Source organism: Gekko japonicus, unplaced genomic scaffold (genome assembly GCF_001447785.1).
Source record: "Gekko japonicus isolate JY-2015 unplaced genomic scaffold, Gekko_japonicus_V1.1 scaffold3566, whole genome shotgun sequence".
NCBI lineage: Eukaryota > Metazoa > Chordata > Lepidosauria > Squamata > Gekkonidae > Gekko > Gekko japonicus.
Genome location: NW_015166537.1, coordinates 102,282 through 110,568, shown reverse-complemented (window position 1 = coordinate 110,568; position 8,287 = coordinate 102,282).

Genomic DNA, 8,287 nt, shown 5'->3' with positions numbered 1-8,287 from the left:
TCTACGTACTCTGCAGAAGTATCTCCCTTTTCTCCTGTCCTGAACCTTCTGCCCAACAGCTTCACTATGTGCCCTGATCCCATCTGGGCAGGAGGCTCCCTTACCGCTTGACAGGGCATCTTGGGCATGCTCCTGGGCCTGCGCCCTCTGACCTTCCTCTGACGGAGCTCCTTCTGCCTCAGAGAATTTTGCTTCCACCTTCAGGGATCTTCCCCACATCTGCAACAACAGGAAGGGAGAGGGGTAAGAGGAGGAATGGAACAAGCTGAAGAGATGGATCCTGACCCACTCCCAGACTCCTCATCCCTGACTCCTCCACCATCAGAGCCGCTTTAACCACAGGGGCGAGAACCAGGGTTGGGGTTTCTTCCCAGCCTAGTGTATGATCTAGAGGTAGAAATATTGAAGAAAAGATGGGAACAATACACTGAAGAATTATTTAAAAAGAGATGAATGGAGGACACATTCCTTTTAAGAAGAATCTTTTGAAGAAGAAGGTAAGAGTTTTAGAAAGCAAAGCTGCACTGAGAACAACTGGGAGAAACAAATCACCTGGAGTAGGTGAGATATCAGTAGAGCTATTCCAAGCCACAGAAAAGTAATCCATCAAAACCTTAACATGATTATGTTAGCAAAGACGGAAAACAAAACAGTGGCCCACAGACTGGAAACGCTCACTTTACATTCCAGTTCTGAAAAATGGAGACTTAAAAGACTGTAACAACTATCAGACCATTGCATTAATTTCTCATGCAAATAAAGTGATGCTCAGCATTTTACAAAAAGTCCCTGACCTGGATAGCCCAGGCAAACCCGATCTCATCAGATCTCAGAAGCTAAGCAGGGTTGACTCTGGCAAGTACTTGGATGGGGAGACTTCCTTGAAAAACCAGCCACCTCTCTGAATATCCTCCAGGCCCCCAGTAAGGGTCCGTCACCAGAGGTCGCCATGACTCCTGGTGCACACATAAACACACACACATACACACACATATAAAATGCAATTTTTAAAAAATTACAAAAATTTCCTAGCTTACATTCCCACTTTTGACTGTGGGGATCAAGAAAAGCTATGGTTGATTTTAAAAGAAATGGGGGTGCCACAATCAATGTTCCCTCTAAGCTGTGGAGTCTTGTGAGCAAAAATTCTACTTGGTGAGCGACTGGCATTAGAGTTGTGAGCGAGTGATTTGGCCACTGCATAAATTAATTTCCTCTGGAGCCATCCCTTCCTGAGCTAAGACAAAAATGTGTGAGCCAGAGGCTAAAAAACTGTGAGCTAGCTCACACTAACTCAGCTTAGAGGGAACACTGGCCACAACATCCAATTGTTTTGATGAACAACCTGTACTCCCTGTACTCTGGCCGCAAGAGGCCACTGTTAGGCCAAAATATGAAGAAACAGAAATCTTTCCAATTGGCAAGGGTGTCAGGTTAGGATGTATTCTATCTCCCTGTCTCTTCTATCTATATGCAGAACGTGTCATAAGGAATACTGGATTAGATTTACATGAAGGTGGAGTGAAAACTGCTGGAAGAACATTAATAAACTGAGATAGGCAGATGACACCACTCTTCCAGGAGAGATCATGGCCCTGCGGGATCTGGTACAATTCCACAAAGATTGCAAAACAGAGTTGTTTTGCCAGGCCTATGGTTGAAGGTAGTATTGGGTGCCTAGCCCAAATTCTATTTCGTAGTTTATTGACTGTACCATCCTATTGATTGCGTTGAGTGACATTAAATGGCAGACTATACTTAATGTAGATTCAGGCAGGTAGCTGTGTTGGTCTGAAGCAGCAGAACCAAGTCTGAGTCCGAGCGCAACTACGGAAGGCACCACATTAAGCCACGTGGAATGGAACAGCATCAACCTTATGAAGAAACTTGCACAGGTACACACTGATATAACATTTCCTTTCTTACAAAATGCAAAAACCGGAACTATCCTAAAGACGGGTGCTTGCACACAAAAGCTTATACCTTGAATAAAACTTTGCTTCTCTTAAAGGTGCCACTGGACTCAAACTTTTAATGTAAATAGTTAAAATACCCCTCCCCCCAACTGCCAGTGGGTGGAGGGGAGAAGTGGCCCAAATTTGTGGAATTTTGGGCAGCCGATCAGCACAAATGATTCCTCCCATGTGATCCCCTCCCCCCTCCCCGGCGCTTCATCCTGACCTCAGAATTTATTTTGCTTTACAAAATTCAGACCCCGCCCTTCAGCCCCTGCATCTCCTGCTCCCTCTTCCCTTAATGGGACTCGAGGGGACTTCCACCATTTCAAATGCACCCGATAAAACAGGACAAAAGATACAATAAAAGAAACGTGAAAAATATAAAATGATGAACAATCTATCCCGGATAAAATCTTGTGCTCACCCTCAAGCAAGGGATGCGGCTGGCCTGGGCACCCCCAGCTGCCTGGCGGATCAGGATCCCCCCCAAGAGCCGCCTTGCAAGCCCTGAGGACCCGCCAGGCAGGCGCCCCAGGACCGGGGCAAACAAAGGGAAACGCCCGCAGAAGGGAACCACGTTTGGGAAGGATTTAAACACACACACCCCTCCTCCCCCAGAACACTCCGAGACTGAATGGACTTACTTGAGAGTAAAGCTTCCCAGGCTCCGGCTGCAAGGCTTTTTCCGCTTTGGCGTGTCTGATCCCCTCCCTGCGCTCTTGCCCTCTCCGCCCCCTCCCCTGCTTGGCCGCTCTAGCAAACTGCTCGGCTGCTTTAACCCTGTCACTGCTGCAGCCCAGGGGGGAAAAGGCTTCCAGCCCTTTCCCGTGCAGACCCCGCGGGACTTGACTGCCGCCCGGCCACAGTCAGCGGGTTCCTATAATGCAGCTCAATGGGGCTCCTCTGGAGTCACTCCGCGCAGGGCTGCGCTTCAGGGGCACCCCAGGCTGGAGCAGCCATTATGGTCGGGGAAAGGAGGTTGAGAAGCCGCGTCCCAGCTCCTTGCTCGCATTTTCCCAGTCTCTGCTTCATCCACACCATCTGAGGACTGGGAAACTCAGTGAGGGGAGGCTGTTAAACCTTGTTAGGTTAGGCTATTTTTTTACATAGAGGAGTGTGGATTAATAACCCACCACCAGACTTAGTCTATAGGCAGCCACACAAAAATCAGTGATACCCCAGCATTGTGGTGACACCATGGCACAAAAACATGGTTCCAAAGCACGGATCCTCATGTATCCTCAGGTTTCTTGTGGTTGAGTCACCCCAAACTCAAAATCAAATCACATATCATGTCCATGGGCAGAGCTTGCACCAAAAAAATCAGGGATTAACGGTTTCGTGGCAACACCATGGTGCAAGAACATGGTTCTGAAGTGTGCATCCTCCTGGTTTCTTCCATTGGGACACCCCAAACTCACCATCAAATCACATATGTTTATGGGCACAGATCTGACCACAAAAATCACATATTCGCTGCTTTGTTTGGTGTAGTGGTTAAGTGTGCAGTGTAGTGATTTGGTGTAGTGATCAAGTGCACGGACTCTAATCTGGGAGAACCGGGTTTGATTCCCCACTCCTCCACTTTCAGCTGCTGGATGGCCTTGGGCAAGCCATAGTTCTGACAAGAGCTGTTCTTGAAAGGGCAGTTCTCGAAAGAGCTCTCTCAGCCCCACCTACCTCACAGGGTGTCTGTTCTGGGGAGGGGAAGGAGTTTGTAAGCCACTCTGAGACTCCCTTGGGTGGGGTATAAATCCAACCTCCTCCTCCTCTTCTTTATGGCAGGGCAGGTGGGAAGATGTGCCTGGAAAGCATGGATCCTCAGTGTTTTTTGCATCGTATCACCCCAGAGTCATCATCAAATCATATGACATGTCCATGGGTAGAGCCTGCACCACAAAAATCAGATTCACCGCTTTGTGGCCACACCATGGCACAAAAACATGGTTCCGAAGCACGGATCCTCATGGTTTTTGCATTGGGTCTGTGAAAGAACGGGCCTGCTCTGACTTACAGACCCTCTTCTGCCTGCCCCCTGCTTGGCATGCACCAATTCCTGGAGGATGCTATTCCACCTCCTTCCACTTGGGTATTGCTTACACCACTGTCTTGTTGGGGTCTTCCTACCAGGAGGGACAGACTACTGACATCCCTTCTCAAACTGAGGCCCTGCCTCTGTTCTCCTGCTACCCAGCTCCTACTTACCACGGGGACCAAATTCTTTCTTTGGGGGTCCCCTGGAGGACTGGCAATGGGTGCCTTGACTGCTTGCCTTCCCCCTTCTTGGGACTCCCCTCTTACAGTAGCCTAGTCTAAGGTGGTTGGGGAAACTATGTGGTCCAGAGAACACTACCAGCTTCAGAGAGTATGATGTTTATTAAAAAGAGGAAAAGATTACAAGCATACACAGCACCAGATCCGCAACCAGACAGACAAATAAAAGTTGGTCATAATTGAATCCTTCTTTCCCTGATTCTAAAACGTACTCTACTAGATGTTGAAATACAGTAGGCACTTTCAAGCTTAGAAAGTTACAAAAGGCTCTAAAGGTCTCTCATTACCTAAGGCTCTCTGAAGCCAGCAGGCCAAGCCACATGGCCAATGGCTCCTGACCTGCAGAACAGAGTTCGGAATTCTGTCCTCTTCCAAAGATCAGCAGCAAGAGACCCTTCCTCCAGAGAGCCAGTTTGGTGTAGTAGTTAAGAGCGTGTACTCTAATCTGGGAGAACCGGGTTTGATTCCCCACTCCTCCACTTGCACCTGGCTGGATGACCTTGGGCAAGCCATAGTTCTGATAAGAGCTGTCCTTGAAAAAGAGCAGTTTCTGTCAGAGCTCTCTCAGCCCCACCTACCTCACAGGGTGTCTGTTGTGGGGAGGGGAAGGGAAAGGAGTTTGTAAGCCGCACTGAGACACCTTTGGGTTGTGATGGGCGGGGTATAAATCCAATCTCTTCTCTCTTCTTTTCCTGGAAGCAAGCTCTTTTATTAAACTTCTGACTCCACTCATTCTACATCACACTCTCCACCCCCTTTGACCTGGTATGCCCTGGTTACCCAAGTGGACCCTGGGCCACCCAGGTGCATCCTGGGAGCCCTCCTTGCAGGCATTCTACGAAATCTCCAGGAGTCACCTGGAGATTCCTAACACCAAATCCCTCAGTTCCTTTGCAAGCCAAGCTATTTGCAGAACCATGGCTGGTAACTGACCTAGCTTCCTGCCCTTCCAGAGAGAAGAGAAAAAAACTAGGATGGAACACTTTGAAACCTCAGAGTGGGGGGGAGTTCCTCCACAGGGTCACCCCAAACTCATAATCAAATCACATACCATGTCCATGGGCAGAGTCTGCACCACAAAAATCAGGGATCCATGGCTTCGTGGCGACACCATGGCGCAAAAACATGGCTCCGAAGCATGGGTCCTCAGGGTTTTTGCATTCCGTTACCCCAAATGCACCATCAAATCACATGTCATGTCCAGGGCTACGGACTGCACCACAGAAATCACATAACATGCTCAATCAAGATTCTGTTTCTGATGACATAGACATAATTTTGCTGCTAAAACAAGAAATCGGTTTAAACGGAGAACTTTCTCTGTTGCCAGAACCATCAGTATTAGTAAGGATTTCTTCCTATGGAAGGTTTATACACTCTTATGCAGGAAAGAAAATGGGAACTAGGATTGCAAGCCTTAATTTTTTTTTAAACAGCTGTGATTGTGAATTTGGATTTGTAATGTAACTAGCAGTGACAAAACAAAATGCTGTGTGGTTTTATAGCTTGTTTTTCACATCCCACTTTAATTCAACCCTATGTTGAAAATGCAGTATGAGGTTATATGGTGAAGCAGATGGGACGCAGGTTAAAAACTTCCTATAACATTTTGCTTTGGATTCCCACTCATAGGACAATAAACGTTTAAGAGCTACATGTCTGTCTTTAAAGCAGGGAGACAGCAAAGTATCTCTGAGAACTCTGAAGCAAGCCCTTCAGTTCAGCCCCATAGTGAAGATATGTGATTTGATGGTGAGCTTGTGGTGACATAATGGAAAAATCCAGAGGATCCATGCATGTTTTTGCGATGTGGTGGCACTGTAACATTGTGCATGTGGGCTTTTTGTGGTGTAATCTGTGGCTATAGATAAGACATGTGATTTGATGGTGAGCTTGGGGTGACTCAATACAAAAATCCTGAGGATCCACAATATCCGAGATTTGGAACAATGTCTTTCCACTGTGGCAGCTCCATAAAGTGGTGGATCCATGATGTTTGTGGTGAAATCTGTAGCTATGGCCATGATCTGTGATTGGACAGTGAATATGGGTGACCAAATGCAAAAAGCATGAGGATCCATGAGGATCTGTGCTTCAAAGCCACATTTTTGTGCTATGGCACTGCCATAAAGCAGTGGATCCCTGATTTTTTTGTTGCTATCAGTGGTTATTGAACATATGTGATTGGACAGTGAATATGGGTTGATCAAATGCAAAGATCCTGAGGATCCATGATGACTCATGGTTTGGAAATACTTTTTTGCACTGTGGTGGCACCATGGAGTAGTGGATCCATGATCTTTTGGGTGCCCCCTGGGGCCATGGACGTTATATGCAATTGGATAATGAATTTTACATGACTCAATACAAAAATCCTGGGGATTCATGAGGATCCTTGCTTCAGAATAATGTTATTGTAATGGGGCAAAGCCAAGAAGCAGTGGATCCATTATTTTTTGTGTTGTCATCTGTTGGCATGGAGATGATAAGGGATTAATGTGTGAACCAACAAAAAAATCCCGAGGAGCCATGCTTTGGAACCATGGCAACACCAGAAAGCAGTGGATCCATGACTTTTGCATTGTAATCTCTGGCTATGGACATGATATGTGGATTGGTGGAAAGTTTGGTGTGACCCACTACACAAATGCTGTGGATCCATTGCTGCAGAATTAGGGTTTTGGATTGTGAGTGAGGACAGTTGACAAAATGGGACATTCACACTGCTCCACACTTACCAATGAAAAGATGCTACAAATCACAGGTACGTGGGGGAGCAGTGTGATGCTGTATGGAAGGATAAGCTTCTGAAGTTGACATTAGCCCACTGGAACAGTTTTGGGGTCCAAATTACCCCCAACTTAAAGTCTTTTGCTTCTAAATTTCTGTCTATGTTTGGGACACTGTATGTTTGTGAACAGCTCTATTCTAGCATAAATCTCCATCTATCAAAAGTACGTTCACAGCTGAGTTTCCGGTTGATGGTGGCACGCTTGCGGACTCATCTCCCGGGGATGTCTCTGTACTCCAGCAGAAGGAGGGGGCGAGCAGGCTCGTAAACCCCCCCGGGGGCCCAGCGAAGGGACCCTGGCCAAGGAGCTCTGAGGGGTAACCTCTTCGATGGCGGAATGCCAGAGAATCGAGGCGCCTCTTTGCTCCGTGGTTCTTCCAGCCGAGATACCGAATGGTACAAGTGAAGCTAACCAGGTCAAGCGCAGGAGATTGGGCGTGAAAAATGATGAAAGAAGCGTGGTCGGAAGGCCAACTATGAACATGAGTCAACTGGGAAACGATTTTTGAAAGAAAAGACGCTCCCTACCCTACTCCGTAGAACTGGAAAAGCGAGCGGGGGGGACGCCTCCCATGCGCATAAACTGTTGAGCAAAAGGGGGGGGGGGCAGAAGAAAAACGCGATCGAAATTGCCCAGAAGTACTTACCCAATCAAGCTAAGCAGTTAAGCGCATATTCAGAGACTTTAAAAAACTTTCCGAAAGTAAACAAACGGGGGAAAAGATGGTGGGGAAGAGGGACAAAGAAAGACTTTTGAAAACGAAACCAGAGTCCCCAAAGCCGGAAACGACCAGTGAGACGGCAAAGGCTGTAGCTGAGTTCATGCGCCCTCTACTGGAACAGCTGAATAACTTTAAAGAGCAGATGTCCGTGGTAACACAAAGTATTACTGCACAACAAACGCAAATAATGGATTTGATCCAAGTAATGAAGCAGGATGCTGAGAAAGTAAAGGAAGTGGCTGAATCAACACAGAAAGTGAAGAAGAAAGTGCAAAAATTGGAAAAGAAAACTTCTTTGGAAGATCAAATGCTCCAAGTATAAATGGATAAGGCCAATATGGTCCTGCGCTTCCAGGGGGTGCCAGAGAACAGAGGAGAGAATCTTAAAGAACTTATGAGCGAGCTACTTGCCCCAGTAACAGAAATAAAGGCAGAATTATTACTCAACAATATGGATGTGGCCTACAGGTCATATTCAGGATATATAAAGAAAAATAATCTGCCTGGGGAAATTGTAGTAAGATTCTCAAAGAGGCACGTCA